Source organism: Festucalex cinctus, chromosome 1 (genome assembly GCF_051991245.1).
Source record: "Festucalex cinctus isolate MCC-2025b chromosome 1, RoL_Fcin_1.0, whole genome shotgun sequence".
Taxonomy (NCBI): Eukaryota; Metazoa; Chordata; class Actinopteri; order Syngnathiformes; family Syngnathidae; genus Festucalex; species Festucalex cinctus.
The window spans coordinates 30658005-30675163 of NC_135411.1; the positions used below are offsets into that span (position 1 = coordinate 30658005).

The window sequence follows — 17159 nt, forward strand, 5'->3', positions numbered from 1 at the left end:
AAAAAAAAAAGTCTACACACCCCTGTTCAAATGGCAGGTTTCTGAAACACAAACTGAACTCTTATAAGGGGAAAAATATTTAAAATTTAAGATCAGTCAGGTTTATTTGTATAAATCTACTTGACCATGTGTTCCATGGCCTGTGTTGTAAGATCTGGCCACAAATAGACCAGGAAAAGCCTCCAAGAGCATCTGAACTTGTGGTTAATTCGAGGCTTTTGAAACGGTGCGCTGACTCCTATTTAACATGAGTTTGAATATGATCGGTTAATTCCGAACACAGCCACATCCCAAGTTATAAAAAGGTGTGCATACTTGTGCAACCACAACTCAGTTGTTTATTTTTATTGATATCATTCATGATTTGGTATCTCATCACTGTCCACATGGCACTGCGGTTGCTCAGTCTTGGTCCATGTCCAGGATGGAATCAACAGCACCCCAGCTGGTTACAGCCAAATAGTGCACTCCATTTTCCCTCAATTGCTTCAAGATGCAATAAAGAAACAATAAATTGCACACAACCCACCAAAAAATTGAATGTAGTCTTGATGCCACATGTCGCAGGAACGTCTACTGGGACACTTTTATCAACACTTGAGAGGGCACTCCAGAGATCTACATTGACGGCCTGTGCGCACGCATCTGTTCATCCAGACAGTCCAAGGCCATATCAGGATAGCCAGCAAGCTGCTTGTTTACTTTCATGTTAGAGCTGGCCGACAAGTGTCCCATGACACCGCCAACACCCGGCTGTACATGAATGGCCATCGTCCAACAAGTTTAACATGGCGATGAGTGCTGCATGGTAAAATCTAGACCGTTTATGTGACAAAATTAAAGAGAGGAATATTCCAAAGTTCATGTTCATCCTATGAGGAGAATGATTATAAATAGCATCATCATCCATCCATTTTCTATACCGCTTATCCTCATTTGGGTGGATTACACCCTCAACTCGTCTCCAGCCAATCCCAGGTCACATGCAAGCAATTATTCACATTCAAATTTCTGCTTGGACATAGCATTTCTAGCAAGCGATGATAACTAAATTTCAATTCAAGTTTAAGTTTAGTAAAGTTTAGTTTCCTTTTTGTTTCACACCTCATGAACATCACTGCTCAAGGTAAGATGCTTCAAAACCAACAGCAGAGTCTAAACATAAAGAAGTTAGCTTACCCATCGTAGTGCAATTTAACCTTAAAGTCTGATGGACTAACAGGAACGCTGCCTCGCTGTTGTCTGCTAAATATTCAAACTTTAAGGTCGGTTCAAGGATAATTTTGTGGTTGCGTCTTCCGGGTGAATCATCTTAACGATTGTTTCTCGATCCTGTCAATCAATATGCGTAATGACGTCACGCGAGTTCGTTCCACCTGCGCATGCGCACTTCGAGTGTTTGTAGCATGTTGCTAGCTTCGTGTAGTGAGCTTCGGATTCGGCTATTTATCGTTGTAGCTCCACTGAGCTGACCGTGTTCCGCATGAGGACATCGTATGAAGCGAGTTCGGCTGCAGAGACTGGTGAAGATGATGATGAAGATGAGCTCGGACATTAGCGACATTTGAGAGGTGTTTTTCCCTCAGACGAGCAGGAGAGCTGGTAGGATGGTCTTCGCAGTTTTTTTAAACATGACAAACAGATGCTTTTCGAGAACATCATTTAATCCACCTTAACAACTTAGTTGACCCATCTCCAATTTTATTCCATCCAGTTTCTGAGTTGAACGTTTGCCCAATTTATGAGCAAACTTCGCCCCCTTATTTTGAAGTCATCAGGTTTTATCCAATCGGATGTCAGACCCATATTACAAAGTAGGAAGTATATAACTTTTTGACCAATCCGAGTTTGAGTTCCTGGAATGCCAGCTTCCCAGCTACATTGTCAGAGCTAATGTTGTTAAATGTCTTACAATTACTGTTAATTAAGTGTTTATTTTAATCAGTTGGCAAAATCCAAATATGCTTTATTGTTTGAACGGTGGATGCAAAGATAAACTTAACGTCTATGAACTATTTATTGATGTTGAGTTTAAATCCTTCCAGAGGTTGACAAATAATGACCGGTTTTGTTGAGTAAAATGCCTTTTTATTGATTATTATTTTATTTGGTTATGGTTTCTACTGGAATTTATATGTACATAATTTGGAGATCTGTTTGAATTGTACCAACTGAGATTTGTTAGAATTACTTAAAAGACACTGTATATTGTCTTCTATACAGACGGATGACTTTTAAAAAATAAATAAATAAAAATCTGACTTCCGATTTTAATAAGTTTTTTCTCCCCTGCTTATGTAAAAAACACATAACAATTCCAATATTTAATACAAATTGTCATCTCTCACTCATGGATGATTATATCATAATCAGCAATATAAAACCCTGATAGGAACACCCCCAACATCCAGTATAATAAATGATGCTCCAAACTGAAAAACTAAAGTAAATGGATTGCATTTTTACAGCGTCTTGCACGGTGAATGACACAAATAACATTAGTGAATTGGGAGGACCAGCAAAAGCCACTAGAGTGCATATTTGACAACCATTAAGTCACGAAATTACAGGTGACAAAGTTTGGGTTGACAGTTTGCCGTTAATGAAGCTTAACCCGCATTGCGGTGCTCCCCCGACCAAAATTGACACAAGCTGTTTCACTTCTATGCACCAAGACTCTTTGTCTTCCCTATGTCACCCCTGAATTTGACAAACTACCTGCCAATTAGTCCTTGCTTCCCTCTCCTTTGATAGGAATGATGTAGAGTAGCGGGGTGCTGTAGCCGAGCCCTCGGGGACGGCCGGCCGGGATGAAATACGACCGTCTCGTCATTTCCAATGAAATGTGGGAGTCGCCAGTAACACAGTGTGCCCCTCTTATATCACACAGTCGCTGCCATATCTACTAGCCATTGTTGAATAAATCTCCCCCTGTTTTATATTGTTTAAACTGTATCGTTAAACTGTCATCGATTGTCTTGAGCTATCATCCCAAAGGAGGTGAAGGGAGAACGTCGCAGATGTCATAGCCCGCGTAGAAAGTGATGTGATTTTAATAATCCAACATGGGACTTCATGGGAACTTTTATTCCTGAGAACAGCACTTCTAATATTGTGACCGGCGCAATCTTTAACCACCAGAGAACAGGTGTATTTAATTGTGTTTTTTGTATATATGACAACTTGATAAATTGAGTTTGCAAAATAACTAAAACGTATATATATATATTCCTCAGGTTAAGCAAATCTCATTCAGGCAGCGTAAAATCATCCATCCATTTTCTGAACTGCTTGCTCCTCACAAGGGTCGCAGGGAGTGCTGGGGCCTATCCCAGCTGGCTCTGGGCATCAGGCTAGGTACACCCTGAACTGGTTGCCAGCCAATCACAGGGCACACAGAGACAAACAACCATCCACACTCACAAGCACACCTAGGGACAATTCGCACAATTAACCTGCCATGCATGTCTTTGGAATGTGGGAGGAGACCGGAGAACCCGAAGAAGACCCACGCAGGCACGGGGAGAACATGCAAACTCCACCCAGGAAGGCCGGAGCCTAGACTCGAACCCGAGTCGTCAGAACTGGAAGGCGAATGTGCTAACTAGTCATCCACTGTGCCGCCCCAGCTTAAAATCAGTTGTACAATATTACTAATGTGAGCAGCAAATGGTATGCTTATACAATATTCATCTTCAATCATTTCTAAAAGAAGTATTTAATGAGCAACCTTGAATAATTTTACATTTTGTCACATCCAGAAGTCTAAATTTAATATACCGGTACACTCACCGTTGAAGTTTACTGTCAAACTTAACATCAAAGAGAGATTATATATTACATAACGTTGACTTTTTTTCAGTAGCGTAATGCTAACACAAAATTGGGAAACAACATTGGCGAGTTCCTAAATTGTTTAGAGCTCAAACTGTGATCTGTGTTGCTTTTAAAGTGAGATTCTGCGGACAGAAATCTGCTTTCCCCACATTGAATTAACCGCTTGTGAGTTGTAGAGATTAAACTGTGTTGTAGGTAACTACAAGCATCTTTATGTCAATTTTAACACCTTTTATTTTTTTTCACCCATTTAAGGTGTAATTAAAACCATCTTGCTGTTCAGTCAGCAGCAATTCATGTTTACACTATAGCAGCCTTGTAACGTCTGCTTGAGCTGCTGTCGGGAAACATTTTGTCATTGAAAGTGATTTCTTTCAGTACAATATCATAACATGAACTACTACTAACATTTTTATATGCCATGTTCAAGAAAGGTGTGTTGTTTTGAACAATATTTGATTAATATTTGTTTAATACAGTTGTGGCGGCATGGCTCAGTGGTCGAGTAGTCACCCCTGGTGACCATGTGGAAGTGTCCTTGAGCAAGACACCGAACCCCAATTTGCTTCAGTGGACCTGACAGCGCCTTTCATGGCAGCAGCCGACCACAGGTGTATGAGTGTGTGTGAATGGGTGAATGTGAGGCTTCAATTGTAAAGCACTTTGGGCACCATATGGTTTAGATAAAAGCACTATATAAAAAGCAGTCCATTTACCATTTATCAATATAAAATGTAATGGCATTATCAATTGTCGGTGTTCAGTAGCCTATTGGCAAGTACTCAAATATAAGCACTTGTTCTCAAACTCAATTTGAAAAAAAAAAAAAATTGGGTCACCACTATTCTATCACAATTTCTCCTTTTTCTGTAAACTTTATACCATGGAAAAAGAAGAGTTTTAATAAATAAATCATAGTGGGTCCAAACTGAAGACGTTTGTGCCCATGATAAATGTCGATACATGTAACTGACCACAACTATATGTCAAACCTGGTATCTGTGGGCAAATAAAGTATCAGCGGCAGTAATCTAATTATCCTGACATTAAGTGAAGGGTGCATTGGGAATATGGAGGTTAAGCAGTTCGTTCCATTAGCAAGTCTGACACTTATCACCACTATCAATTCATTATCCAAATTGACCCCACGATTGGTTGAAAAGACCAACAAATTATGCTCAATTCATAAGAACAGCACTGCAGTGGAAGATACATTAAGATGCCACAATCCCTTAAGTAGCTTTCGACAAATCAGCCAGTATGCTCTGCAGCTGCGGATTAAGCCAATAGTTATTGCCGTTCGAATCAGTGCATGATCGGGTAGGAGAGTCATAGTCAGCGGGAAGTGCTAAAGGGACGACTTAGCGTATGAATAATGAAATGAATTGGCGGGCAAAGTATTCTAGCGTAAACACAGCCTTCACCAAAACATCTTTGGGTGGCAAAGGCTTGTCTGGGTTGTGTGTTTTGACACCTCACAACATTGCTTGTGCACATTAGCGGGCACAGGCAGGTGTGAGCATGCGCCATTAAGCGCATGTTTAAGAGTGAGCCTTCTGCGCACCCCTGAGGCTCATGCGTGGGCTGCTGTCACCTGTCCTCCATCATTCCCTCCTCCCCCACCCCTCCCTCTTCCTGTCCCGTTTCATGTCATTCATTAATGGATGCCCCAGGGCCAACAATAGCTCACTCCAGCCTTTTATTACTGTCACTTCAATCTGGGAACTCGTCAAGGTCAAATCTGCTTCATTGTCACTCACCTGTCACGTCGACCCGGCTGACATTTGTGTTTGGCTGTGTCAAAAACAGAGAGCTAGTGCGAAAGGGGGAGACTCGCGTGACAGTCAGAGCGGAGAAGGCAGGGAAATGATGAAACGTCAGGAGAGCTGCCGTGTGGACAGATGCGCTCCTTGATTGAGCGTGATGAGCACGGCTCCCGAGAGAAGGCTGGACAACAAGTGCGAATGCGAAGCAATCACACTAGTGTTTTTGTTCTTTTCTTTTCTTTTCTTTTTTTTCCTTTTTTTTTTTAAACTCACAAGGATTTTTCATTGCTGGAACAATTTGTTTTGAAAAAAAGAACTCAATAGAAATGGCTCTTCTTTCAACTACATGCTGAAATCCAGCAATGGTAGGAAGTTGCGAGCAAACTCAGGAGCATCAATGAGTGAAATCCCACGGAAAGTACAAAAAAAAACACACACACACACAAAGTGACCATTGGAAAGTAATGGCTTCTTGGAAAATGTGGGTGAAGTGTTCATACAAAGGCTTCAGTCTCCATGGGACTTGAAAAACATCTTTGTTAGAATGTGATTGAAACAGTTTGTCTGATGCTGTAACAAAATGATGTACTCATCTGTGAGCACAGCCCCTTGTGAATTCTGTGAACGACGTCTCATTTACTAAGTAAACAGCCATAACATCATTAAATATAACTGCTACACTATACAGTACATGCTTTGAAAATGTCCTACAAGACAAAGACTCTGAAACAGTGCTTCTTTTCCTGGGTTCGATGGAACCCCAGGGGTTTGTTTGGTGAGTCATTCTCAGGGGGTCCAGACACACACCTTGATGGGCCTGTCTGTGCTGCAAGGAATTTGGTGCACTCAGAAGTCGACTTTTGACTATTGTGATGGTGCGTCGTCTGATTTCTCCATTATTGTAATTCCTTCATACTATGTTGAGCCAAAAAAGAAAGTGGTCAGACGAATATGTGCAACATGAATTCACATGTATATTATAACGTATGGTGTTCCACAGGGTTCAATTCTGGGGCCTCTGCTGTTTTCATTGTATCTGCTGCCCATGTGTTCCATCTTAAGAAAACAGTGGTTGGTTGTTTTCAAGTGCTCTGTATGTAAATATAGAGTTGAGTTGAGTGATGGGAGTCAGCAGCCTAACTGCATTAGCATTAGCTAGTTATCTAGCAAAACCAAAGGAACACTTCTTTAACTCATTCATTCCCCTCCACGAGTTAACTCGGGTATTTAATATATGTGGCTCGCCCCTATCCATGAATTAACTCGGGGTTTCTTTCTTCTACTGCTGATTATTCTGGAATGACAAATGCTAGGGAGAAATGATGTTTGTTTTTTTTTATGAAAAATTAGGGTTTAAGCTTTCTTTTGGTGGGTCCCATGTTTTTATACCCATACCACACAATATTCTGTAGGCCATCAAAAATTGTTAAAATCTTGTAAAATGGCTGGCACTGAGGGGGTGGCAGCGATGCAAATGGCTGGCATTCAATCAGTTCAGCTGGATGGAGATGGAAAATACATGAACACTTTCTGAATTCAAGGTGAAGAGAGCCACATTCAAGAAAATGCTCCTCTTCATCTTTAATTTTGTTCACCAGTGAACCCTACCTATGTCTTAAATTTGAAGGAAAAAAATGAGATTTGTATTTTTCAATATAGACGAGTTTAGAAACTCCTAACTTAAGAAACTGGTGGGGCTCAGTATCTCCAACAAGGTTAAGAATCGCTACTCTAAAACAAAGCAACACATTCCAGAACACTGGTCACTCTTCAAGTTAGCCAAATCAAAAACCAGACTGGGGTTTCACTGAGGTCTCTCATGATATGCCAACATCACCAGTGATTTTCATTTCCAGTTTTGATGGAAGATCTGAGGCAAAATTCAGATGTGTTCTAAATTGCATGAACACATTTGGTGTGACACTTGGGTTCAAAAAGTCATCGCTGTCATACACAGCTTCAACAAACAGCACTTTCGTCCCACAGGGAGAAATCCTAAAGTTTGTCGTCCAAACTGTTCTGTCACTCGTAGACATGAGAACAAGATCCTTTTTCCAAAAACTTCATTTCCCCTAGTCATAGGCAGTCAACATCAAGAGCGGGAGAATGCACTGTGATGTCGCGTTCTTCAACGAGTTCATAAATTCATCAATCGTGGCCAGTGTCCTCTAGCTGTATTGATCCGTGCTGCAAATGTATGCCTAAAAAGAGTTGCTTGCAGACGACCGCCCTCCTAAGGGTTTCCACTCATGCCGTACATCTTGTTCTTCCATCAACTCGCAGGTGTGTATCTTGTCACATCACTGACAGCCAATAGAGCTTTGAAAAATGTTTTATAAATTCCCTGAGAGCAGCCAAGCGGTAGCGTGACGGCTCAATTCAGGCTTTTTAGCTGGAGCAGGGACTTGGCTGAGACTCTCCTGCAGTAAGGGAGAAGGAAAATGAGACAGGGAGGTTGAGAAAACACCTTCCTCTTCTCCTTCCTCTTCCTCTACTGTTAGTAATGGAAAGTTTTTCTTACTGCATACTTCTAATGTGATTAACAAAAGAGAGATTGAGAATGAGATTTGATTGTACCCTAAAACAAATCTGCATTGACGAATCTTCGGGTTCCTCCCAATCGTAACTTGGACTTGATTTCATTTTTCTATCTTTTCTGCCTCTTCCATTTACTATGTTAGGGTTAGGGTTATTTTCCAAACAACAAATGCTTATTGATGTTTTCCTAAAATCTCACACACCACTCAGACTATTGCAACAGTAAAGTGACGTTGAATGAGTGTCTTTATCTTGCTGGATATTTTGTTAGTTACGCAATTTTTGAGGTTGTCATGCCTTAACGAACAGCTGACTTTTTCTCAGAGCTGATCGTAAGACTCGTCATCACACATCCGGCGAATGACGTCAAAGCAGACTGAGAAGGCCTCAGGAGGTAAACACTGTGTGACTTCGACAATGCGCCATCAGACTTTATTTGCAATATGAGGCAAACTTTTGCTGTTGTCAAGACTGCCTGACAGCCAATTATAAACATTATATCTTCACTGAATTTCTCCATTCTCCACTGCGTTTCCGGACATCCAAACAAGATATTTTTCCAGATAGTGATTTCCTTTAATATCCCACCTCCTGTTGTCTAAGATGTCCACCATGGGCTCAGACACTTGTCAGCAACAAAGCGAAGAGGAATACCATGCAAAGGGCTGCTGCTGCATGCACTGTGACTGGAAATTTTGCTCGGACCACTGCTGTGACGTCTGTTGCCAGATGTGTGTCAACATGTGTTCTGTCTTGTGTTCGGGAGACTGCAACTACACCTTCTTCACTCGTTGCTTTGGCCTGGCTCAAAACTGTTTCTCATTTTTTACCACTTAGCAGACTGAAAGATCAGCACGGCCACGTAAGTCATTATTGATAGCTGTTATTATTTTAGCCTTCTTTTCAGCTTGACAAAAAAATGTGATTTCATCATTAGCACATCTGCCTGAGGTTGAATTTTGTTCTTTTGTTTGTGTTGGTTTTCTCTAAATGCTGTGGCTTCTTCACACAGTTTAGACAGATTGAAGTGTCATGGATGTACGTACTTTTAGCCTAGCCTAGGGTTAGCACACTCAACTCTTTACCGGTGATACGATGGTTGCCCATCTTCAAAGCCCAGGTTTGGATGGACAGAGCAGACACTTTACACACACCAGGCTAACAGAAGATTATAAATTGTCCGTAGTTTTGAAAGTGACTGTGAATGGTCAGTTTTGTTTATACATGCCCTACGACTGGCTTTTGACCAGACGGGGGAATACTCCTCTCAACCAAAGTCAGCTGAGATAGGCACGAGGTCACCCACATCCTTAATGAAGATAAGCACTATAGAAAATGGATGGATATTTCCGCACAAGCATGCGTAAGGAACATTTGACCACGTTAAGATTTGTAATTTGGAGATGCCATGAAGACATTGCAAAAGATATTTTAAACTTTAGATGCACCAGTATTTGCAGTTCCCTGCTGGCACACGCATGCCGTGGGATTTCAATACAACCTTTGTTGTAGCAAAGACGAGATTACACAGCCAAGTTCAGCCGCAGTGTAACAAAATGAGAAGATTTTTCATTTGAGCTACTTAATCCACGCTGACCTCTGAAATTTTTGCCAAGCAATGTGTGGAATATATCCAGCCTCTGCCATTGTTCACGCACAAGTGCATTTCAGTGATAGTATAAGTACGTTTCAGTGTTATGAAGCACTCTGATCCCCAGACGCTTGGACAATAGTGGAATCGCCTCACAAACGCAGCAATAGCCCTATAGCCAGGGTCAAATATGGAAGCACAGGCACATGGAAGTCGTGTAGGTCAACCTGTGTTTGCCTCTAAGTAGGAATCTTTAATACCTAATGTAATTGATATTTTGCCAAATATGCTGTCTTACCTCACACCCAAAACTATTTATCGTACTACAGTAATTATATATATTTAGTATTCTGTCTGTGACGTTTTCTTATACAGATCAACAAGAACAAAGTAGACTTAAAGCCATCACCTGCACAACTACAGCCACCATACTAGCCTTAAATTAATTGTGCTTAAGGTCATTTTCAAGTGTAAATGTAATTTTAGCAATTTTGAATACAAAATTCTATTAACATTCATGTATATCTTAACATAAATAAATATCATAAATATACATTCACATATTCAGTTAAAGGGATCGTTCGGCTTTTTTAACATGAATCTCAATTTGATCCTCACCTCCCGTGTGTGCGATCAGCACTGACTTACCCCTGACAGCGTTCGGTGACACGCGTTCTGGTTCGGCGTTGGACGAGAGGAAAATAGTCCAGCAAGCTGGCTGGGGTCTCGGAAATAAAGCGTTTTTCTTCAAAAAACTATTTGTTTTCAAAAGCGTGATACATTTACATCACAATACTCTTTCCTGAATAAAGTCAGACGCCATTACCGCCAGCCACTACTTTTCTGTTCGTTCGTATCACTGCGCGGCGCCCTGTAGAACGCTAACCGACTCACTGCAGCCAGCTAGCTGATACTTCCGCCGAAAAGGCAAACAACTCCAGGCGGAAGTATAAGCTAGCTGGCTGCAGTGCGTCGGTTAGCGTTCTACAGGGCGCCGCGCAGTGATACGAACGAACGAACAGAAAAGTAGTGGCTGGCGGTAATGGCGTCTGACTTTATTCAGAAAAGAGTATTGTGATGGAAATGTATCACGCTTTTGAAAACAAATAGTTTTTAGAAGAAAAACGCTTTATTTCCGAGACCCCAGTCACCTTGCTGTTCTATTTTCCTCTCGTCCAACGCCGAACCAGAACGCGTGTCACAGAACGCTGTCGGGGGTAAGTCAGTGCTGATCGCACACACGGGAGGTGAGGATCAAATTGAGATTCATGTTAAAAAAGCCAAACGATCCCTTTAAGCTACATTTACATTACCCTCGGTGGCTCCCTGCTGTCATGGCTAGCTGCTGTTTGCATGAAGCTGCATCAATATGACTATTTTGTGTTGTATGTGAATTGAATACAGATGATGATGTGTCAGGAGACAGTATACGAATGAACTACTGTCTTATTGGGCAGCAAATAATATATTTGTGAAAAAATAACCATATGGCCAGCACATACATTGCAACGTAAATAATATAGTAGCGTCTTTAGATACCCGTTTATTTCTGCTTGTAACTCACACCAACCGTACCTCAAATAATCCAAATTAAAATGAATAGAAATTACATGAGGGCGGCACGGTGGATGACTAGTTAGCACGTCCGCCTCCCAGTTCTCAGGACTCCAGTTTGAATCCGGGCTCCGGCCTTCGTGGGTGGAGTTTGGATGTTCTCCCCGTGGCTGCGTGGGTCTTTTCCGGGTACTCCGGTCTCCTCCCACATTCCAAAGACACGCATGGCAGGTTAATTGGGCGCTCCGAATTGTCCCTAGATGTGCTTGTGTGCGTAGATGGTTGTTCATCTCTGTGTGCCCCGCGATTGGCTGGCACCCAATCCAGGGTGTGCCCCGCCTACTGCCCAGAGCCAGCTGAGATAGGCTCCAGCACCCCCCGCGACCCTCGTGAGGAATAAGCGGTCAAGAAAATGGATGGATGAAATGACATAAATCCAACTGTTTTAAAGTATTAGTTAGCCCGTGTCTACTTGTTATTGTGGGGTAGCATATTAAGCTAGCTTTAGGGTAAAGCTATGTAGCCCAGTAACAATGTTTAATTGTCATTCCTTTATGTTTGATTAAAAGCATAAATTTTACTGGAAGTGAGATAAACCAAACCTTGAAGCCTCTTTTTTGAACAATTGTTCATCATCTGTCAAACTGCTGCTTGCTTTGCAGGGTGACCAGATACCCTGTTTTGGCCAGGACAGTCCTATTGTCGAGCCTTGGGTCCCGTGTCCAGGCGGATTTCGTCAACCTCATTGTTTTGTCCTGATATTACACAGGTCCTGTTTTTTTGCCATGTGTATGTCAATCACACAGTTGTCAACGTGATTTATATGACAAACCCATTAAAAATGATATTTCACTGTTAAATTCCTTCCTATGTACTTCCAAACATACGTATGTGTTCTCATATGCATCCGCATCGAATCGGTAACAGGATATACTTATACAGCAGGTGACCGGAACAAGAACTACTTCCTGCTTTTGCATCTACCAATCATAGGAAATGCAGTCCAAAACCATCCCCTGCAGTCACAGGCCAGACAAGGCAAGCTGAGCTTCCTAACGGTACATTTCCAATGTTTCAATGCGTGACCGGTGTGAAATAATCCACACAGCCAGCTTCCAATAGCTGTCAAGACTGAGCAAAAAAAGGTTGGATAATGGTGAATGCATGTTTAGCACTGTTGAACAGTCAACCAAGATATCATTTAGCATTAGCGATTAATGAGAGGCTTTTGAAAGATTCCTATTTGCACAGTTGGTGGGTTGTGTGAAAGTGGTTGAAGGGTTGGGTGAGTCCATCATTTTGAAGAGTGCATTCAAGGGAAATGAGAGACACTTGTCAGATACTGAGCTGATGATGTGGAAGTGGATATTTCACGAGAGCGTAATCGATGAGTGTCGAGACACTTGGGCCTTTTGCTTCAGGTCTTCTCTGAGATGAGGAATAGAGAGGAAGTCGTTTAGTGAGGTGACTGATCCACACCAGGAGGAGTAATGAGGTGTTTTTTAGAGTAGTGCTGTCTGTGTCATTTTATCTATGACGCATACGGACCAGAACACTGGTAAACACTGCAGGAAGTGAATATTGAACAAAATACTGAATTTGATTTTGGCCTTTGCCCTCATTGCGGTAGATTTTCTTTAAGATTTTTGAATGGATCTGTGGGAATTGTAAACCTTTTATCCAGAAGATAGTATGGACAAGAAGGCCTGTCTCTCCATCTCCGGTCGAAGCCCATCCCAAAGGTGTTGAAATCGAACCCATTCAAGCATCTCTTTGCTTGTTAGCTGGAACAGAAAAGAGCCTTCCCCCCCCAGAGTTCCTACAAAGTTTGAATCATTGCCTGAAGAGTCTAAACATGCTTCAGAATAAACTGAGGAAATTTTCTTTTTCTTTTTTTTTTGTTTGTCAAAATGATTGGGGAATCTTATTCTTGCATATTATCAGCTATCAAAGCCATTGCCGAATGAGTTGCTGGCAGCTTGCTCACATAACTCATTCAATGTCAGCTGTTTTCAAAACAGAGGTGTAGTTTGACAACATCGTCCTCAGTGACAGTGCAAGCACTGAGCCTACTAAAAGAAAGAGTTGAAAAGGTTGTCTCACTGTGTTTTGTTGGTAACTAGCAGTCTATAGGTTTCACAAAAAAACACACACACACACACACACCAGTTTCTGATTAAAAAGCAGTGAAAATGAGCAGAACAGTGAAATAACCTAAATATGTTTTGCTTTTATGGCACTCCAACTAGAGTTGTGCGGTACTTGAGATTTTGGTATCGATTGAAGTAAATACTGGTGCCAGTATCGCCGATACCGATACAAAGTACTTTTAGTTTCATAAAATATCAGGTATTTTAAAATATTTTTCCTATTAAATAACATGTCTGTTTGTTTGTTTGTTTTTCGCAAATTAAACTTTGTTGTTGGCTTCGTAAATATGCTATAATATAACATCCTAAACAGAAACATACCTAGACTCTTGGTTAAAGTTACAATGTAGTCTTCATATTCTAAGTCCCTGTCGCTCTTCTGCACTCAAAGAAACATCAGCCAAAAAAAAAAAAGAAGAAGAAGAAGAGAAACATCAGCCATCGAAGTTCCTCTAGACATAAGATGATACTTAGATGTTGCGCTACACCAATACCTACTTCAACTAGTAGTTGGAAAAGCTCACACAAAGCAAAATTGCGCGAGGGACCCATGAGAAACCAAAATAAATAAATAAATGCAAATGATTGATACTAGCTCTTTTGAATCGATACGATACCAATACTCACTTTAGTATCGAATCTATCGCTACTTGAATCGATCTGCACAGGCCTAACCTTATAAAACAGTAAACACAGGACTGACAAATAGCTTTTGTTGGAAAAATATGATTGTGGCACGTTTTCCTACCTACTGTGACAAATCCACTGTACGAAATACATACTCATTTGATAGTTAAACGTGTCCAATTTTTAACATTTTGAGATTCCATCATAATCTTTATCATCATCTCACAAGCTTTGCTGATCTCAAATCCAAAACGAAGCAACCCAGCCATCTATAAGGATTAGTTAATCATTATAGGGGTTTACAAACCTGAACTTCTCAGCGAGACCCTCCTCCATGCATGTAGTTAATTATTTTTGTCTTCTCCTTTGCCCCACCTTGATAGACGCACGCAATAACGAGACACCTGCTTGCTTCCTTTTGCCGTGATTGAAGAGCCAATGGACACGAGTCCCCCATCTGACTCGGACGCACCAGTTGTTGGAGACGAGCATCGACATTGGTGTGCATCCCCGCGTGGACTTCTAAGATCAACACCTGAAGAGAAGTCGTTTAGATGAGACGACATCAAGTTTAGAATTTGCTCATGATTGCATTGCAAACAAGTGAGATCCCCCCCGCACGTCCCCTCAAGATTCCTGTTAATGTCATATTTTGCTAATGCAAACAACATGATTCGGAGAGACTGCACGTGGCATTACAAGCAGGATTTGTGTGTTGGGCTATTTCTAGAACAGCAGCATTTGCAATCAGCACCATCTTATCGGAGCTATTCCGGCTAAATAAAAGCTCCCGAACAAAACCGTCTCAATCTACTCATCTTAAGCCCCGTGACAAAACTCTCCCAGCCTCATGGATTATACCTGTGGCTGTATAGATCACTAAGGTCAGTTATTGTCCTTCAAAAAAGGACAGAAGTTAAAGGCCAGAATTTTGCACCTTTAGCATATACAAACTATTGCACAAAAAGGTTGTCCTGGTTTGCAAGCAGCACTTGCGTAATAATAATAATAATAATTTGCTCGCATTCAGTGTAAAGCTCTGATGTGTTGTTTTTTGTTTGTTTTTTTCCCCCCCTCGAGATAAGGATGCCCGCCGATGTGAGGCAGTGTAAGCTGCAGCAGAATTATTACCTTTTGTTATGTGCGACAAAATTGCTCATTTATGGAAATTGCGATGATTGAGGGAGTCACGTCATTATATCAGAGCACCATCAAAATAAGAACCTGACAATGAAGATTATAGAGGAAATGCTTTTTTGTCCCTAAATATACCCTTCTCTTTCAGTATTCGATCTGTATTCACTAGAGAACTTTTTTTTTTTTTTTTTAATCATTTTGACCTTTTGTGGATTTTTGAGGAACACCCAATTTCCACATGAAAATGACTTTCATTTCTTCCCGCAATAGAACAGTATTTTTATCGAGAATCCATCTATTGTCTCACAATCTTTTCTGGAGTTTGTCAAAAGTCGTAATTTAATTTGGCGGGTTTGTGTTTTAGTTATTCAGAATATATAAACACTGCAGCACTGATTTCCATGAAACTGTGTGGATTGTTGACACACGTGCACAGCAAGAGGCCATTGAATGTGTGCGCACTGGAATAAAAATATGGATAGAATCCCAGCACATAAAGTTACACCTCGGTGTTTACTCATTTCGTAAAAGAGATTTGGCAGCGTACCTTCATATCATTTATTTTTAATGAATATACTCTGTTTTTATACATGTAACAATGTGAATAATTAAAGATGTGGTTTTAATTGGTTATTTGCCAAGTATCCTTTGTGTTGTAGATACGCAGACCACACATTTGTTTAATTCACTAGCATGTCATGAAATATTCATTCACTATCAAACCAACGAGCAAAAGAAGTTGGACCCGTGGTCAAGAGCTTGACCATGCTAATCACTCACAGAACTCTTTTGATTAGCATTTTTCAATGTTAGCATGAACGCAACAGTAGCCATTTTCATTTTGCTGTACTCTCCCGAAAGCTTTACAGGCCTAAAAAGTACGGTTGTGACAACACGCCAAGGTTAAGATTTGATTCATATCTTGATTAGTAGATAAAGCACATCTCACATAAAGCACATATACATTCCCTCTTAACTTAAGACAAAACATTGATTTTCTAAGCTTTTTTTAATACATACCGAACCAAACCAAAAATGCTTAGCACAAAATCGGGGATTTTTCTAATTTGTTGCACCCCTAGACAAACTAAGATTTTTCTGTTTTTCCGTCCATGCCCTACTGAAATTCATTTTGGATAGGTTTCTTTAAAGGTGGATTAAAATGCTCCGAACTAGTAAAAATGGTAGTCAGTTTGCTCAGATGCTTATATGACAGTCAACAGAGCAGTTGTCACATCATTCACAGTGACTTTAATTTAGGGTTTGTTTGTTTTATTTTGTTTTTTTGCTTAAAATCATGTTAATATTGTAGTAATTATTAAATAATTATATAGTTTGGTAGCTCATGGCTCATGTATCTGGATTGACGGAACTCTGGAGGTGGAAGGGTTGTTGTGGTCCTGCCATTCTCAAGACGTTTGTTTCATGAGTACTGACATTTTCTGTTTTTATTGTTATAAAGTACCGTATTTTCCGCACTATAAGACGCACCTAAAAGCCTTCAATTTTTTCAAAAGCTGACCATGCGCCCTATAATCCATCCATCCATCCATTTTCTTGACCGCTTATTCCTCACAAGGGTCGCGGGGGCTGCTGGCGCCTATCTCAGCTGGCTCTGGGCAGTAGGCGTGGTACACCCTGGACTGGTTGCCAGCCAATCGCAGGGCACACAGAGACGAACAACCATCCACACTCACACGCACACCTAGGGACAATTCGGAGCGCCCAATTAACCTGCCATGCATGTCTTTGGAATGTGGGAGGAGACCGGAGTACCCGGAGAAGACCCACGCGGGCACGGGGAGAACATGCAAACTCCACCCAGGAAGGTCCGAGCCTGGACTCGAACCGGAGACCTCAGAACTGGGAAGCGGACGTGCTAACCACTCGACTACCGTGCCGCCCCCCTATAATCCAGTGCGCCTTATATATTGATCAATATTGAGCCGTAACAGGTCT

General features: G+C 41.1%; 1 long non-coding RNA gene across 2 annotated transcripts; it reads left to right on the forward strand.

Annotated features, from left to right (window-relative positions):
- The first annotated feature begins 1361 nt into the window (after positions 1–1361).
- LOC144023229 (uncharacterized) lies at positions 1362–15833 on the forward strand. Of its 2 annotated transcripts, none has more exons than XR_013284507.1 (4): positions 1362–1602; positions 11949–12055; positions 12229–12324; positions 14447–15833. It is a non-coding gene; the product is annotated as an uncharacterized LOC144023229 (long non-coding RNA). The 2 variants fall into 2 exon arrangements; XR_013284504.1 differs by having other exon boundaries at positions 12232–12324.
- Positions 15834–17159: the final 1326 nt, after the last annotated feature.